The sequence below is a fragment of the Heterocephalus glaber genome, unplaced genomic scaffold, assembly GCF_053883595.1.
Source record: "Heterocephalus glaber isolate CG9 unplaced genomic scaffold, H.glaber_assembly_v1.0 deba00001532, whole genome shotgun sequence".
Classification (NCBI taxonomy): domain Eukaryota; kingdom Metazoa; phylum Chordata; class Mammalia; order Rodentia; family Bathyergidae; genus Heterocephalus; species Heterocephalus glaber.
In genome coordinates this window covers 9,903,363-9,923,139 of record NW_028258330.1, presented here as the reverse complement: position 1 = coordinate 9,923,139, position 19,777 = coordinate 9,903,363, and the positions used below count along the sequence as shown (strand labels likewise).

General features: G+C 38.1%; 1 protein-coding gene across 9 annotated transcripts in view; it reads right to left on the bottom strand.

Annotated features, from left to right (window-relative positions):
- Window positions 1-19,777, bottom strand: part of Tasp1 (taspase 1) — a 408,843-nt gene that overhangs the window by 100,991 nt on the left and 288,075 nt on the right. The window lies entirely within an intron of this gene.

The following is a 19,777-nucleotide window of genomic DNA, read 5'->3' as shown; positions in this document are numbered from 1 at the left end:
TCATAGCAGGAATAGAACACAGGGAATTTTGTTGGTTGACATCTTTCTCCACGTCAGCTGTGCTTTCTGACCCATAAGGCCTTCAGGCACAGGAGTCCATAATGGACAAGAAGGGCCACATCCAAGCAGCAGGCCCCAAGGACCTGGCTCAGGGGGGATATCTGGAAGAACCAGTGTCCCCTCCATACCTCCAGCCAGGCTGACCATCCCTGACCTCCATGGGTGACAGAGGAAAGCAAGTGGTCTCTCTGAGTTGGACACCCTTGCATGCATCCAGTGTCAAGCACTGGCCCTGCCCTGGCAGGTATTTGGTTTGCAAGAGGGAGGGAAGCCCAGAACACATGTTTTCCCAGCCAAGTGACGCAAAGAAGGTGCTAGTAGAACAGAGTCAGCAGTGTCTCAGAAGGATGGACCCTGGCAGGGGGATTTAGAGGAGGTGGAACAGCAGGGCTTATTCACTGAGTAAACCTCATTCATTCAGTTTCTCAAATTCAGTGAGTTTTCCTAACTCCACCTGAGGTTGGAGGGGGCAGTTAGAGATGTTGAGTAGGACTCAAGGGACAGACCCCACTGCTGCCCCAGCTTCCTCACACCCAGATATTCTCTTCCCAAGAAAACACTTAGCTCCCTCTCAAACTAAAAGAATGGATGCAGAACAGAATTGTTTGGCCAACACACTGGCTAAGAGACGCCCCGGAGGCAGCTCATGGGCTACTGCCCATTTCACAGGAGCCTTGTTTCCAAATACAAATATTAACCTTGGCAGACTGGCTGTCTCCTGCTGCAGGACTTAGACAGCACCTTTTGGGGTCATGTTTAAGTTGGGGAAAAAAGAGATGAGGAAAAAATAAAGACACAATCTCCTGGAACAAAGTAAGCTTTTGAATTCTAGATGGTATTTAACTGGTACTAGTGTTTAAAATCTATCCTGGCTAAAGCTGACTTTTCTGTGAACATCTTGGGCCAAAGGGACTGTGTAGGTAAAACCCAGGAACAATTCCTTATGAAATCCTGACTGGAAACACCAAAATGAGCATGTGAATGCCTAGCCTCTTGGTAAAGATGACAAAGGCACTCAAGTGACCACTACCCCGAACCACTCAGGACGGAGAGCCTGAGAAGCAGCTCTGTGGAATTTGGAAATTGTTTTGCACCACAGCCTTTCCCTAGCTGAGCTTCCACCCAGTGAACATGAACCTGACCTCATCACCAGGCAGATCCACAGCACTGTGCCAGGGGCAAGGCCCATATGGCGTGCCAGGAGCTAAGTGCATCTAAGGACTCAAGAGAAGTCTTCCTGGGGACCTTGGAGATGCCAGCTGCTGGGGGCAGCAAAGCTCATATTGGCACTTTAGTGTTTGGAACTGGAGCCCCAGATGTCAACAGTCATCTGGGCCTCAGAAAGGCCAAAGAAATATATGGTGCACTGTTAAGTCACTCTGTGTGATTTGTACCGTAGCTGTCTTAGTTCCTCAAGGACATATATTTTGGGGCTCCCTTCCAGAAGGGCATTTCAATACACACCTTTTAAAACCATCATTCTACTTTCAATAACTCTTCTGTAGGCAATCAGTACTGAGGGTCACCCTTGTAGTCTTTACCACTTAGATGTTCGAGGATATTCAGAAAAGTGAGAAAGGAATTGGCCACATACATTATGTACCAAGAAGCAATATACAACCATTTAAAATTCTGCCTTAAATAATTTAATGTGAAAAGTGTTGATGTGGTAACTCAAAAGGGGTTACAGTGTGTGCAGGACAATGCTGAGAAGACAGAAAAACACTGGAGTGTGATATGTGTTTGGTAGGAAGGAATTGTTACTGGTGTCTGCATGAAACACCTGTGTGTTTAGACTTCACAGAAAAGACCTCTGTTGGGGAGTCCCGCTTTGCCTGGCCCCCACATTCCTGCTTGACTCATGAAACAGGGGCTCTTTGGCCTCTCAGGAGCACTAAGGACGAAATGCCCAATCAAAAAGCTGACCCTCTGACCAAGAGAATAACTTACCTTAATTGGTCACATGGGCCCACAAGTACATGGGAATCATTTTGCTTCAAAACCTAAGAATCCACTGGGCTAGGGATTTAGCTCAGTGGTGCTGCTGCCTGCCTCAAAAGCACAAGGTCCTGAGTTTGATCCCCAGTACTGGAAAAAAAAAACCCTGAGTCTCCCTCCCATTCCTGGCTCCTTGGAACTGCTCCCCCAAGGCTACAACCTCTTTTTACACCAAAGATAGGTCCCACCACATCTCTTTTTTGTTTCCAGATTCTCTGATTGCCATGGGTGAGTGAAACTAGCCAGGCTCACCCTGCACCCCAGACTTACAGTTTGAATGATTAGCAAAGCTGATGACTTTTATTACATTTGCCTCTATTGCCTGTATTTGTGTGTCATTTAGATTCCTGGAGGGAAAGAGAAATGAGTGGTAAAAATTCAGTCAATAAACCTTTTCTGAATCTGGAATGATACAGGCAGTGGTTCTGAGAGTTTTTTGTCCCCAATGCCAGGAGACATTTGGCAATGTCTGGAGTCATTTTTGGTTGTCTCAACAGGAGTGGGAAGTGGGGAGGAAGTTGTTACTGGCATCTAGTGGGTAGGGGCCAGAGACGCTGCTAAATATATACTTTACAATGCACAGAGCAGGTTTCTGCAGCAAAGAACCACCCAGGCAAAAATGTCAGGATAATGGTAACATTGAGAAACCCTGGCTTTAAGGATATATACCAAAGTGTTAACAGCAATTTCTCTTCTATTTCTCTACTTCCAATTTTGTTATAATATCTGTATGTTACCCTATTAATAAGGAAAATAATAAATTTCTTTAAGTTTTAAGATAAATGATTTGTATGCATGTCAAAAGTTTGAAAGTGACCAAATGTTGGTATTTATTGATGCAGAAAATAATAAACCTGATTCCTACCAATAGCTCTCAGAACTCTTTAGAAGCCTCCCTAGAATGGAAATAGTGACCGTGAAGCAGAGAAATTAGATTTGGTAGAGTCCGGTCATGGATATGCATTACTAGAAAAGAAACTTAGCAAGACAGTCTGCCTCCAGGGATGTAGTAGATTTCACGGTGGCTTATTTTTTCTGTTCCCTCAAATGATGTGAATTTTTAGCTACTGACACCACTATAGGGTGGTGTACAGCAGACCAGGGAGCATCTAGTTCTGGCTCCATGGACTTAGTACAGCCGGTTGGTCCTAATTAAAAGACTCCCTTTGTCAAGTCTTTAAGACTTCTGGACATGGCACTTGGGCTTTATTTTTGGCTCTAAGCTTCTATGTTTCTTCCTGTTTTGTTGCCAGATTAATGACACACAGCATCGGAGGTAAAGCAGTCCTAGAGGAATATTTCCCTCACCTTCTTTCTTATTCCCCAGGACAATTCCGGACCTATGGCAGATCAAGTGCATCATAGAAAAGGCTGAAATTCTGACGTGCAAAACACCCATGTCCTGCCGCCTCCTGCGTGTTGGTATTTTTGACAGTCCTCATTTAGAGCAGTAAGGTTAACTTCAGCCTGTCATTTGTGTGGGCTAAGCTGTTTGAAAAGTCTTTGAGGGATCAGCCAGTGGTGGGAGGACCATTTTCCGATAAACAAATGATGGAACCTCAATGTCTGGAAGATGCTAGCTGTGGTTTGGTTCCTGGGGCTTTGACAGATCAGAAATATTGGCCCCCTTCCTCCTTGGCTCTATGGCTGTCTTGTTGCTGGGACTGATGTTCCTTATTCCATTATCAGAAGAGAGTGATGAGGGTGTTGGGTTCCAGTCTCATTTTGTCATTTTAAGCGCTAAAGGTGCAACAATTACCCTCAAGTAGCTATTGGGAGTAACTTATTCAAGGGTTGATGGTTATGAAGTTATAAATCTTTGAGGATATCTAATAAAGTTGACTTTAGAGTAGTTAATATTTACAAAGACTGAGTCACCACAACCACCCTTGTCATAGGAACATTTTATTGGGAAAACAATTCATACAAAAGTCCTTTGCCTGAAGGCCTGGAAGAAAAGTATGCAGACAATTTAAAAAGAGTTTAAATCACAAAGCCAGAAGTGAAAAAAGAAAAGGATCAGAATATACAGCTTTGTTTTACATGATTGGAAATTTTATCTGATCTCTCAGCAGATTGTTACCCAAATCCTGATATTAGAAAGTTCTGTTCATGCACAGAGAACATGATAGTCTTATGTAGAAATTTACAAGAAATATACAAAACATTTTCTAGAACAAATGATCACTGTCACAAGATACAAGGCCAAGATAAAAACAATCACTGACATTCAGAAATTGGAAATCAAATTTTTTAAAAAATTGAATTTATAATAGCTCCAAAATGTTATGACTACATATAAATGTTATGACTACATATAAATCTTTTAAAAATGCAGAACCTGTACACTATGGTTTAAATATGAATATCCACCAAAGCATTGAGAGCTTGAGCCCCAACACAGCAGTATTCTAAGGTGGGGCCTAGAGAAGTGGCTGGATTATGAGGCACCAACCTCATCAATGGGTTAATCCATTGTTTAGGTCATAGATGAATGGGTTGTTTAGAGGTGTGGCCCAGTCGAAAGAAGCAGGATATACATTTGAAGGATATGTCTTTTCTCTGCCCACCCCTTCTCCTTCTCTAGCTACCATGAGATGAGCAACCTTCCTCTGGATGCCCTCTGCCATGAAGTTTCTGACTTAAAACAAGCCTAAAAGAAATGGAGCCAGCAACCATGAACTGAAATCTTTGAAACCATGAGCCAAAATAAATCTCTTCTCTTTGAAGCTGTTATTCTCGGATATTTTGTCACAGAGACACATTGCTGACAAACACACTGTGTGATAACACACTAGTGAAAGAAATCAAGGAATATCTAAATAAGTGAAGAGATACACTGTATCTATGAACCAAAAGACTCATATTAAGATGTTAATCCCCACTCTGAAATTATCTAAGGACCTAACTAAATTCCAGCATCAAATCCCAGTAGTTTTATTTTTATAGTAACATCTACTTTAAAATTTAAATGAAAAAGCAAAGGAATTAAAAGCCAAAATAATTTTGAAAAAAAATAAAGTTGGAGAAAACATATTACCCCATTTTTAAGATTTACTAAAAAGCAGTAGCATTCAGAATACTTAAATTTAAAACTTTTGTTCCATAAAAAAGAAGAATGAAAATCAAACTATAGACTGGGACAAAGATTTATAAATCATATATCTGATAAATATATAAAAACATAAAAAACTCAATAAGCATACAAACAACTTAATTTTAAAATAGGTGAAAGATTGGAACAGGTATTTCTCCAAAGAAGATATAAAGATGGCAAATAAGCACATTAAAAGAAGTTAAATATCACTAGCTATTAAGGAATAGCATGTTAAACCTACAACAAGATACAAATACATATGTGTTAGAATGACTAAAAAATATTTTTTGATAATACTGTGTTGACAAAGATGTAGAGCTATTGGAGCTCTCATTCATTGCTGGTACATATTTCATAATAGCATATCCAGTCTGGAAAATTGTTTGGAAGTTTCTTAAAAAGTGAAAAATATACCTGCCCTATGACCCACAAACTCTACTCCTAGATAGCTAACCTGGAGAAATTAATGTTTTTCTTCACACAGATACTTGATTAATAGTGTTTTTGCATCTTTGTTCATAAACTCAAAAAGCTGGGACCCAACCTACATTTCCTTTGGTAGGTAAGTAGGTGAACAAGCCATGGTATGACCATATAATGGAATATTTTTCAGAAATTAAGAAGGCCTATACAACAACCTGAATGAATCTAAAAGGCACTAAGTTACAGAATGAAGCCAGTCTGGATGAGACTACATATTATATAATTCCATTTATGTGATATTCTTGAAGAAATAAAATTATAGGAACTGAAAGTAGATCAGTAGTTGTTTGGGGTGAAGAGAAGGTTTGCCTCTAAAGGTATATCACTGTTGAATTTGGGGGATTGATTGAACTGTTCGGTACCATGATTGTGGTGGTGGTTACTTTTATCTGTATTATACTTGTGTTAAAACTCATTAATTGCTCACACTCAATACTGTTAATTTTATTCTAAGAAAAATTTTAACTTATTTGTGCTTAAAAGTAGGCTTTGTCCAACCATAGAATGGTGCTATAAAAAGAACTTTTGTTTTCGTTTTTTTTTTTTTTTTTTTGGTACCAGGGATTGAACTTGGGTCCTTCTGCTTGCAAGGCAGGCGGTAGAACCACTGAGCTAAATCCCCAGAACTAAATAGAACTTTTAGTGATGAAAATCATCTATATTTTGATATCCAATACTATAGATACTCACTGCATGTGGCTAGGGAACACTTGAAATGTGGCTAATGTGACTGAGGAACTGAATTTTTAATTTCATTTAATTTTAATGAATTTAACATTAAATGTTCTAATGTTAAGCAGTCAATGAATAGGGCAGTGCAGCCACAGAACACCATACTTTTTGTGTTTTGTTCCTGAGCTTCTCCAGCTTGTGCTGATACAGAAACCAAAATGCCTAAAATGATGAGAAATCAAAAATTCATTGCACGGATTCTCATTTAGGTTTTCTGAGATTTAGGTTCAAATAATTTTTCCCCCCATTAAGTTTATTGGTACATTTTAGGTATAAAATACATTTACATACATCATTGGGATCTTGTACCATTACATGAGTATCTTGGTTCTTATTTTTTTCCCCGCTTCCCCTGCCCTCCCTTCACCCCCTCCATCCTTCCCTATTTGCAAAGATTTCTGCTTCCATTTTTTTCCTTTTCTCATATTTTTTCTTTTACCTTCTTTCCTTTTCCCTACCCCTCCCACTTCCCCTGCTCCTTTAAACCTTTACTTCCTATTACACAATATCAATTATACATTTTTAAAATTACAATATCAAGATCTAGGAGACATTACCACAGATTTTACAGAATCTAAAAGGATATAGAAAGCATATTACAAAAATCTGTTTTGAAATAAATTTGACAACTTCTAAGAAGTACCTTGGAAGACAAATTAATGAAACTAACTCTGGAGGAAATATAAAATTTGAATAGCACCTATTGAAGAAAGTATATTCCTAGCTTGAAAACTACCTATATGACAACAATAGGCTCATATACATTTTAACTGATAAACTATATCAAACATTTAAAGCAGAAAAAAAAAGGAACACTTCTCCCCTCATTTTAGGAACTCAACAGTGTGCTAATCCTAAAACTGGATAAAGATAATAGAAGAAAAAAGTATAAACATAGATAGAAATTTGTTTAACAAAACAAACTATTAGAAGTCAGATCTGGTAGGATGTAGAAAGTGTTTTTATTATCAGGATGGCAGTGTTGGGTCAGCATTGGAAGATCCACCCCCAAAAGTCATCATTTTAACAGAGAAAAGGAAAAAGACATATGATCCTGTCACTAGATGGAGAACAAGTATTGGACTAAATTCCACAGCTATTCATGGTAAAAGCTATCAGGAGACTAGAAGTAGAACAGAACCTTCTCAACAGATTAAAGACATGTACTCCATACTTCCAGTGAGAACACCTTATATGCATGGAGAAGATACAATGCTTTCTCCTTAAGGTGGGGAACAAGGGCAGATATGCTTACTCTTCATCAGTCCATTAAACTTTGAAACACAGGCCCAAACCAAAATAGTCTGGCAATGAAATGACACAATTAGGATAGGATTGGCAAGGTAGAAGTAAAATCTTTATATGTAGAGGAAATGATCATCTACAGAGAAAATACTAAGAAATCTCTAGGAGCTCCTAGAACTTGTATTTGAATTTAGCAGGATTAGAAAGCACAAGATATATATAAAAATTCAGGTGTATATATACTTGCTATAAATGAAAATTTGGATATTGAAATTTAAAAGATATGTAGGAGTACAAAGGACTCAGAAAAGTAAAAAGAAAAAGAAAAAGAAAAAAAACAGTGTTGGAATACGTTTAGTATCTAATTTTAAGACATCATCTAAAGCTACAGTAATCAAGGCAGTTTTGGTGTAATGGAAGACATATAGATCATTGGAATAAAACAGAGAATCTAGAAATAAAACCATACATATATGGTCCAGTAAGTTTTGAAAGATAATTTAACATTAAAATTTTATAGAATATAGACTTAATTCAAGAGCAGAGGAAAAGATAGTGTTTTCAGCAAATGGTACTAGAAACCTGGTATCCATATATAAAAAATTAACCTCAACCCTTTATTTCTATACATAAAAATAACTTGAAAGGATCTATGAACCTAAATATGAAAGCCTAAAAGTATAAAACTTTAAGAAGAAATTATAAGGGAAAACATTTATGAATTTAGGGTAGGCAAGAACTTCCTAGGATACAAAAAACATGATGTATAAAAGAAGAAAACTGATAAATGAGATTCCATCAAAATTTAGAACTTTAAGTGACATCATCAAGAGAATGAAAAGTAGTCCTTAAACAGACCATATTTACAATGCATATAACCTGTGACCAGAATATATATGGAACTCTTACAGCTCATTAATAGACAACTCAATTAAAAAGTAGACACAAGAAGATGATAAATAGCCAGTACAGCACAAGGAAATGTGTGCAACACTAGAATCAGAAAAATACTAATCAGAACAATAACAAGATTGAATTATATACTCATTAGAGAGATGAAGTTAAAAGTTTTAAAAGCCTTGCCGTGACTTTTTCTTTTCTATGGATTCTCCCCCTTTGCATTTAATTTGTCACGCCCAATGGATTCACTCTGCTTGGCTTCCTGGGGTTGTGGTCCTCATTGTCTTTTCCTAGGATATTGTCTAAAATTTTTTGGAGTGCTGGTTTAGTATTTATGAAGCTCCTAAGGTGCTCTTTATCATGAAAGTATCTTATTTCTCCATCAATTTTGAAAGATAGTTTTGCAGGGTACATCAATCTGGGTTGGAGGCTGTTTTCCTTTAGGGCTTGAAATACATCACTCTAAGCTCTTCTTGCCTTGACGGTTTGCATTGAGAAGTCTGTTGTGATTCTGATGGGCTTTCCTTTGTATGTGATTTGTTTCTTTTCTCTAACTGCTTGGAGAATTTTGTTCTTCTGTTTGTTTTCTGGTATCCCAACTATTATATGCCTATATGTAGACTTTTTGTGATCAAGACTAGTTGGAGTCCTATATGCCTCACTTATCTGTTTGTCAAGTTCTTTTCCTCTGCTTGGGAAGTTTTCTGCCATCACTTCTGTGAACAGATTTTTTATGTCATCTCCACTCTCTCCTGTTTCTTCATTGACTCCGATCAGTCTTATGTTATTCTTCTTTGCATCATCTAGCAGCTGTTGGATTGCTTTCTCGTGGTCCCTTATAATTTTAAGGCAATTTTTCTTTTCCTGGTCACTCATTGGAATCTTATCTTCTATATCTAAAATTCTGTCCTCACATTGGTTCATTCTGCTGTGTAGACTTTTGATGGAGTTTTTAATCTCCTGGAAATCAGTTTGCATCTGTTTTATGGATTCCGTTTGTTTCCTATGTTGGGATTCCATCATGTTCCTCAGCTACTCTATTTTTTTATCTGTGTCCTCTCTAGATTTATTAATCATGTCTTGCACTATGGGCACAATCTTTGCTGTTGTCTGAGAAAATATTTCTGCTTTCATTTTTCCCAGATCCTCTTTTGTTGCAAGTTCAGATAGTCCAGGGGGTTGAGTATCAGATTGTTCCATCTCATTTCCCTTTGGGGTTGCTGTAGGTGATCTGGAAGTCTGTTTTTGAGGCTTGTTTACGTGTCTTCTCATTTCCATGTATGTGGAGGAGGTGGTGCTTCTGGGGCCTGCGCAGCTCACCTTCTCTGCCCTAGGAGCCTGGAATGGTGGAGGGGGAGCCTCCTCCTGGGCACTGGGATTGGCTCACTTTCTCTGCCCTAGGAGCATGGAATGGTGGCGGGGGACCCTCCTCCTGGCTGCTGGGATTGGCTCACCTTCTCTGCCCTAGGAGCCTGGAATGGCAGCGGGGGAGCCTCCTAGGTTCAAATAAATTGCTATTGTTTTTAGCATACTAATCCAATAAGGTGATGGACATGCATTCTGAGGTAGGATCAAGAGACACACAGAACTTCCTGGGTGGTAGTAGACCCCAGTCTACATTCTTTTTAAGTTGTCATAAACAATTCAAAGGCAAATCACGATGTTCAATTTAGTTTGGGTCAGCCACAAGAAGTAACCATGCTGCCTCTCAGACACTTTCAAACCACTCAGTTAGTGTTTTAAGACAATGCTAAAAAATAAAAATACTAAAGGAGACACTGGAGTCCCTATAATCAAAGCCCTGACCACTTCTCATCGGTCTGCAACATTCAGAGGGACTTGCAATTTCCCTTGCATATGTCACTTTGTTCCACATGGAATATTATCTCTTAATGCAATAAAAATGCCTTCCTTTCTGTATTATACTGTTGTTCAAACATCAATCACTTAAGTACTTTCTTTATAGTTTTTTGCCTTATCTGTACCCCTCCTGTACTAAATATTCTTACCTCAATCCTCTTTTATGTGACTCACTTCATTTCCTTAGTTCATCTTCAGCAATATCATCCATGACACACCAAAGTACACATATGTATATTGTAAAGAAAGATGTTTAGCCATTCATGCCCCAAGGTCAAAACATGTAACATTATGCCACATGTTTGGGTAAATGGCTTTCATAGTGACCAGCACTCTGAAGCTCACTGAAATAAAGAGAAGATCCTAAAATCTACACCAAAGGAGAAAGAAATGTTGTAGGACTGGAAATGAGAGTTGCAATGGACTAAATACAGCAGCATATGCTAAAAAGACAATGAAGCAATTGAATTTTAACCAGGAATCCAAGTATGAGTAAGTTATAAATAATTGTGAGGAGGATAATAAAGATGTATTCATTCTTTAAACTGAAAAATGATTGCATCCCATGTTCTCTCTCTTAGGAAACCACTAGAGTTCATAATTCTACAATAGAAGGTAGTAAGCTAGGGAAGTAGAAGGCATGAAAATTCAGAAAGAGAAGTTACAGGGTGACAGTAAAGAAAAATTTCAGGGTGCCAACTCCACAGTATCCCTAAAGATCACAACAGAACAGGACAGAGGAGTCTGGCAGGAAAGTCTGCAGAGTAGAATAAATTAATGATCTGATTCGATATGTCTAGGGTTTGGGGGAAATTATCAATGAGTATTGGCAGATCTGATGTGAAAGAATTAAGGTAAGACAGAAAACTCTACAAGTTAGAGAGAAGTAAAGCATTTTGCAAAAATGATCATCATAGTTCCAAACTTGGTTCTGGTGTAAACCATATTTGCCAATCATAATATGAACAATGACAATCAATTTGGATGAAAATTGGAAACAGAGAGGAGGCATAAAGGGTTTTATGTTTTTACTTAACACAGCAGGAAATCAACACAAGGTCTAAAAATGGGTAAATCCAGAAAGAATATGAACAAATAATGATAGACATCAGAAAAAAAATTTAAAGAGATGAAAGTGGGTCTTGGGAAATAGGACTTGATGGTAAGAAGGGGTAAGGCCTTGCTACTTGGGGGCATTTCCTTATTTTTTAAATTATGGCCATATATTTATGGAAAAAAGAAACTTTTAGAAAGGGATAGAGAAATCATGGTTACTGGGCTACAGATCAGAGAGCAAAGATTTAGGTTCTGAGGGGAGTCATAAATTGTGGCACAGCCATCTTTCTAAAGGCTCCCTTCTGCACACACTACCCCCAGACAAAATGAGAATATTATGCAAGGGAAGAAAGGGGAAGCCATGCCCAAGCCCCACCCCCCCTTTTGGAAAATTTTTGGCTTAGCTCACAATACTGAGTCTTTGTTCAATGGTGTTTGCAGGATTGCACCCTTTTGGAGGTAAGATGTTTATTTTCCATGGCTAGAAAGTTTCCTACATCTCTACCCTCTAAACATACAGCTCTCAGGAATTGCACAAGCCTCAACAGGCTTCCTCCAGCACTGGTGTGCCAAGCCCTGGATGCCAACTATGTGTAATGTGATGGTGATGGTGGCTTTGTAATGTTTTATGAACTGGCTCTTGCTTCTTTCTCAGCCAAGTGAATGGTTCATGATGTAGCTGGGGAATCAGATTGATGGAGAAATGACAACTTAATTTAGCTGTAGTTAACTACCACTGAGAACTCCTTCTGTTCTTTCTTCCAGGTCCCTAGTCTTGTTTAACTTCATCAAGGATACCTGCTAAGTCTGAAAGATCTTCACATTGGCACCAAAACAGCCCTGCTGATATTGTGTGCAAACTTGCTTATGACTCAACCACTGCTGCTTCCTAATGGAGAGAGCTCCTTGAGAGTCATCTGTTATTACACTAGCATGTGTAGTAGTGCTTCCTCCCACTCTCCATATCCACTAGATATAAACAGGATACATCACAATTCTATATCTTGATTCCAGGATGGATTACTGAGATTACAAGAGGATCTATGGCTTAACCCCAAGAGATGAAAACGTGGCAGGTGATCTCCCAGTCATGCCTACAGTTTCCCCAGATTAAACAATTAACAACATGAGCCACTGTAGTAAAGCACAATCATTTCATTCAGCCTGTAAAGGACACAGATGTAGTCTGCATTTTGATACTCAGATTTGTGAAACTGGGTTTTGGAACTGTAGAGCCACCTGCAACTTGATAACTATTAGAACTAAGCCTACATCAACATAATTTTACTGTTTGCTTCAGAAAATTCTTGCCCAGTAAATAACATCAATGTTTTCTCTAGGAGTCCCCTAAAATTTTATTATTTCAAACAATGGAGTACTCAGCCAGCCTAGCTCCTGTGGGTGGACCTTATTGTTTAATTAAGGATGATTTACTATTGAATCCTCACATTTCTGTGTCCTTCAGTTCCAAGCTTGTCCACTTGAAACTCCCCACAGTGAAAGGTCTGCCTAAAGCACTCTAAATCAGACATGAAACTCTTGTTCTATATCTGCCCTTGACCTCTTCCTTCTAAGACACTAAAACAATTTGTTAAAGGAGATTCTCCCTTATGACAATAAGTACTATACCCATCTTTGGTTGATCAATTGCCCTGATCTTTTTAAGGAGTTAGGAATTTACAGACACATATAGACAATTCCTTAGAGAAGAAAGAAAATAGAGACCAATAGTGTCACAGCTACTGCAAGAGGGCAGATGCTAACATAGTGCTGTCAGTTCTCCCCACATGTTTTGTGATTGCAGTGACTCAAGATTAACAGCCCAGGTCCACCTGACCTACTGCTGCTTGTCCTTTGCCCCTCCTGCCCATGGGCTAAGATAGTTGGACTGACACTCCAAGATTCAGAATTTAAAGTCTACATATCTGACCCTTGAAAAGAACTATCTTTAAAACACCTGTGTCCACTGAATGAGTAGAGCATTTGAAGACACCTAGAGTAGTCTGCTGTTCATTAAATGCCCTAACAACTACATCTTCCAAGACCACATCAGGATGCACCCTTCTCAGTCAATCTGCTCCTCCTGTCTTCACCCCACAGCATAGTTCTGTGCTGTGGGCATAGTAGTCCCCTCATTGGTGTGGAATTTTTCCAAGTCCCCTAGTGGAGGCTTAAAATCATGGATAGCACTGAATCCTTCATGTACTAAGTTTTGTCCTGATACATACATAACCTATGATAGTTTAATTTACAAATTAGATACAATAAAATTAACAACAATAGTTAAAAACAAAATAGAACAATTTTAATAAAATGCTACAATAAAAGGTTATTTTAAAATTATGCTTTTTTAAAAAATTAATTTTATTGGTACACTTTAGGTATACAATATAATGGCATTCATCATTGGAAATTTATACCTTTATATAATCTCTTGGTTCTTACTTTTTCCCCATTCCCCTGCCCTCCCTTCAACCCCTCCATCCTTTCCTATTTATAAAGACTTTGTTTCCATTATTTCATTTTCTCATATTAATTCCATTCCCTTCTTTCCTTTACCCTACCACTCCCACTTCTCCTTCCCCTTTGCCCCTTTTCCTCCTATTTCACATTATCTATTAAACCTTTTAGTCCTTAGTTACACTTTCAGTTTCTCACACTAGAGAAACTATTCAGTATTTACAAGTGTGTCCTATTTATTTCACTTAAGAGTATCGCCTCAATGTGCACCCATTTAGCTATAAATGTCTCTAGTTTCTCATTTTTAATGGCATAGTACTCTATTTCATAAAAAAAAAAACAACACGTTTTCTTTATCCAGTCTCCAGTCGATGAGCAATTGGGCTGCTTCCAAGTTTTAGCTATTACAAACTATGCTACTATGAACATGGGTGCAAATATATCACTGTGGTATGATTCTTTTAATTCTTTGGGGAAGATACCCAGCAGGGGAATAGCAGGGTCAAATGGGACTTCCAGTCCTAGTTCTTTGAGGTATCTCCATACTGATTTCCGTAGTGGTTGCACCAGTCTACACTCACACCAGTAGTGGAGCAGTGTTCCTCTTTCTGCACAACCATGCCAGCATTTTGATTTCATGATGGGAGCCATTCTTTCTGGGGTAAGATGGAATCTCAGTGTTGTTTTCATTTACATCTCTTGAATGACCAGTGATGTTGAACATTTTTTCATATGTTTATTTGCTATTTCTACTTCTTTGTATGAGAAATGTCTGTTCATTTCAGATGCCCATTTTTGGATTGGGTCTTTAAATTTGTGAGGTCTGATTTTTCAAAGTTCTTTATAGATTCTAGATAGTAGACCATTGTTTGAGGAACAGCAGGTGCAGATTTTTTCCCATATTTTTCCCATATTTCTTCACACTGCTGGTGGTTTCTCTTGCTGTGCAGAAGCTTTTTAATAAGAAGAGATCCCACTTGTTGATTGTTTGTGCTAGTTCACGGGCAACTGAGGTTTTGTTCATAAACTCCTTTCCTACACCAATGACTTCCAGAGTTCTACCTAACCTCTGTTCAAGCTGGTTTAGGGTTTCTGTTTTAATATTTAGATCTTTAATCCATTTTGATTTCAGTTTAGTGCATGGTGAGAGATATAGGTCTAGTTTTAATCTTTGGCAAGTTGAAACCCAATTTTTCCAGCACCATTTATTAAAGAGGCTATCTTTTCTCCAGTGAGGGTGTTTGGGTCCTTTGTCAAAGACGGGGTGGCTGAGTGTGTCTGGCATTGTTTCTGCATCTTCTAATCTGTTCCACTGTTCCTCAGGTCTGTTTCTTTGCCAGTACCATGCTGTTTTTTTTTTTTTTTCAATCACACTAGCTTTGTAGTATAGTTTCAAGTTGGGGGTTGTGATACCCACTGCCATGTCTCTGTTGCCTAGAACTGCTTTTGCTATTCTAGGTCTCTTCTTGTTCCAAATGAACAAGGTCTGTGAAGTATGCTGATAGAATTTCTCAAGGTCTGTGAAGTATGCTGATAGAATTTCAACTGAGATTGCATCAAATCTATATAGCAGTTTTGGAAGGATGGTCATTTTCACTATGTTGATTCTTCCTACCCAGGAGCAAAGGATGTCTTTCCATTTTCTGATATCATCTTCAATCTCTCTTTCCTACAGTTTTCAGAGTAGAGGTCTTTGATTTCTTCTGTTAGGTTGATTCCTAGGTATTTCAATTTTTTGGATGCTATTGCGAAAGAAATTGATTGCCCAATTTCTCTCTCAGTGAGTCGGTTCCTTGTGTATAGAAAAGCTACTGATTTTTTTGTGTTGACCTTGTATCCAGCTACTTTACTGAGTTTGGCTATTAAGTCTAGAAGACTTTTGGTGGAGTTCTTTGGGTCTTCTATATAGAGTATCATGTCATCTGCAAATAATGACAATTTGACTTCTTCATTTTCTATCATTATTCCTTTTATTTCTTTCTCTTGTCTAATTGCTGTGGCTAATGTTTCCAAGACTATACTGAACAGGAGTGGTGATAGTGGACATCCTTGTCTTGTTCCTGATTTTAGTGTGAAAGATTTCAGATTTTGACCATTTAGTATGATATTGGCTGTTGGTTTTTCATAGATGGCTTCTATCAGTTTGAGGTAGAGACCATGTATTCCAATTTTTTGTAGGGTTTTTTATCATAAATGCATGTTGGATTTTGTCATGCTTTTTCTGCGTCTATGGAGATAATTATATGGTTTTTGTCCTTGGCTCTATTGGTATAGTGTATTACACTGACTGATTGATTTGTGTATATTGAACCATCCGTGCATCCCTGGTATGAATCCCACTCGATCAGGGTATATGATCTTCTTGATGATCTTCTGCATTCTATTTGCCAGTATCTTTTTAAGGATTTTTGCATCTATGTTCATTAGTGAGATTGGCCTATAGTTCTCTTTTTTGGTTGGGTCTTTCTCTCCTTTGGGGATCAAGGTGATGCTTGCTTCCAGGAATGAATCTGGGAGAACTGCTTCCCTTTCAATTTCATTGAAGAGTTTAAACAGTAGTGGCAGTAGTTCCTCTCCAAATGACTTGTAGAATTCAGCAGCGAAGCCATCCGGATCCAGGCTTTTCTTAGTTGGTAAGTTTTAAATCATGTTTTCAATTTCATTGGTTGATACTGGGTTGTTTAGAATTTTTAGGTCTTCTTCGTTCAACTTTGGTAATTCATACATACCTAGGAATCTGTCCATTTTGTCTGTGTTTTCCATCTTATTGGTGCATAGGTTCTGGAAGTAGGTATTGATGTTCCTCTTGATTTCTGCTGGGTCTGTTGTAATTTCATCCTTTTCTTTCCCAATTGCATGGATTTGGGCCTTTTCTTTCCGTTTTCTGATAAGGTTGGCCAAGGGTTTGTCAATTTTGTTTATTCTTTTGAAGAACCAACTCTTGGCTTCATTGATTTTTTGGTATTGTTCTTTTAGTCTCCATTGCATTGATTTCTCCTCTGATCTTTATAATTTCCTCTCTTGTATGAGGTTTGAGTTTGTCCTGCTCTTCTTCTAGAAGCTTGAGGTTCAGCATCAGGTGTTTAATTGGGCTGGTTCTGTTTTCCTAATATGAGTATTCACTGCTATGAATTTCCCTCATAAAACTGCTTTCACTGTGTCCCATAGATTCCAATATGTTGCACTGTCATTGTCATTTAATTGTAGAAACTGATTTCTTCTTTAATTTCCTCTGTGACCCATTGGTTGTTCAGATGTGTGTTGTTCAATTTCCATGTGTTTATGAAGTTTTTGGGGTTTCTTTAGGTATTGATCTCCAATTTCATCACACTATGGTCTGATAATATAGAGAGGATAACTTCAATTCCTTTGCACTTACTCAAACATGTTCTATGAGCAAGTATGTAGCTATTTTGGAGAATGACCCGTGTGCAGCTGAAAAGAATGTGTGTTCTGATTTTGTGCTGTGGAACGTTCCATAAACATGTTAAGTTCATTTGTTCAAGAGTTTGATTGAGTTCTAGTATTTCGTTGCTCATTTTTTGCCCAGTTGATCTATCAATTTGTGACAGTGGGGTATTGAGGTCATCCACTACTATTGTATTACTGCTTCTTTGATTTTTCATGCCCATTAGTATTTATTTTATATAGTTGGGTGCACTAGTGTTTGGTGCATATATGTTTATGATTGTTTTCTCTTCCTGTTGGATTGTTCCCTTTACAAGGATGTAGTTTCCTTTTTTGTCTCTCTTAATCAGTATTCATTTGAAATCCACTTGATCTGCAAAGAGGACAGCTAATCCTGCTTTTTCTCGGGTTCCTGTCACATGGAGTATTGCTTTCCACCCTTTAACTTTCAGTCTATGAGTTTCATTTTGAATTAAGTATGTTTCTTGTATGGAGCATATTGTTGGATCTTGCTTCTTGACCCATTCTGCCAGTCTATTTCTTGTGATTGGTGAATTGAGACCATTAACATTGATGGTTATATCTGATATGTATTGACTTATCCTTGTCATGACTTTTTCTTTTAGTTGGATTCTCCCCCTTTGTGTTTAATTTCTTGTTATGCCTGATGGGTTCATTCTGCTGGGCTTCCTGGGGTTGTGATCCTCATTGTCTTTTCCTAGGATATTGTCTAAAATGTTTGGAGTGGTGGCTTGGTATTCATGAATTTCCTAAGGTGCTCTTTGTCATGAAAGTATCTTATTTCTCCATCAATTTTGAAAGATAGTTTTGCAGGATACGTCAATCTGGGTCGGAGGCTGTTTTCCTTTAGGGTTTGAAATATGTCACTCTAAGCTCTTCTTGCCTTGAGGGTTTGCATTGAGAAGTCTGCTGTGATTCTGATGGGCTTTCCTTTGTATGTGATTTGTTTCTTTTCTCTAACTGCTTGTAGAATTTTGTTCTTCTGTTGGGTTTTTGGAATCTTAACTATTAAATGCCTATGTGTAGATTTTTTTGATCAAGGCTAGTTGGAGTCCTATATGCCTCACTTATCTGTATGTCAAGATGTTTTCCCATGCTTGGGAAGTTTTCTGTCATCACTTCTCTGAACAATTTTTTTTATGTCATCTTCACTCTCTGTTTCTTCCTTGACTCCAGTCGCTCTGAGGTTATTCTTCTTTGCATTGTCTAGCAGCTGCTGGATTGGTTTCTTGTGGTCCCTTACTATTTTAAAGAAATTTTTCTTTTCCTGGTCACTAATTGGAATCTTATCTTCTATATCTGAAATTTTGTCCTCACATTGGCTCATTCTGATGTGTAAACTTTCAATGGAGTTTTTAATCTCCTGGAAATTTGTTTGCATCTGTTTTATGGATTCCATTTGTTTCCTATGTTGGGATTCCATCATGTTCCTCAGCTACTCTATTTTTTATCTGTGTCCTCTCTATACTTAATAATCATGTCTTGCACTATGGGCATAATCTCTGCTGTTATCTGAGAAATTATTTCTGATTTCATTTTTTTCAGATCCTCTTTTTTGCCAGTTCAGGGAGTCCAGGTGGTTGAGTATCAGATTATTCCATCTCATTTCCCTTTGAGGTTTCTTTAGGTGATCTGGGAGTCTGCTTTTGAGAGTTGTTTAAGTGTCTTCTCATTTCAACTTGGATTTGGCGGGGGGGGCCTGGAGATGTATGCTGCTGGCACCTGTGTGGCTCACCTCCTCAGCACTGGCACAGCACCCAGAAGGTTCACCTCCTCTGTGCTTGTGCTGGGGGCAGCTCTGCTCCTCGGTGCTGGTGGGGGGTAGGGGTGGGGTTGGTACAGCGGCCTGGAAGATTCACCTCCTCTGAACTGGGTCTGGCTCTGCTTCTCCTAAAATTATGCTTTTAAAACAAACTTACTTCTAGAATTTTCCATTTAATGTTTTTGGATCATAGTAGATCATGGGTAACTGAAACCGCAGAAAATGCAAATGCAAATAAGGGCAGACTATTGTAGTAGATCTTTTTTTGTTTGCTATTCAAGCTAAAGCCACACATATGTGCCACTGGCCTGGTATTTTTGTTTGTTTTCCTGAACTAAACTAAAATAGTTGGGTATCTAAATATTATTTGAGTGAGTGAATGATAAAAAGGTTTTGATGGATATTTCTGAGACCAAGAAGATCAATTTAACTTGATCAAACATAATTGATGATGGAAAATTCAATTTGAACAAAACAAAAATCTTTGTCTCTCATTTTCATATTATCTCTTACTGTAAGTTCCTTCATTGGCTATTTTGGCTAACAATCAACACTTAATTTCAAGATCAAATTTGCTTTCAGAAATTTTTTCAATTTAGCTATTGGGATCTCATATACTTATTTTCCTTTATTCATTGAATAAATATTAATTGAGCACCTACCCTGTACCAGGCATGATTCGAGAGATAAGAAAT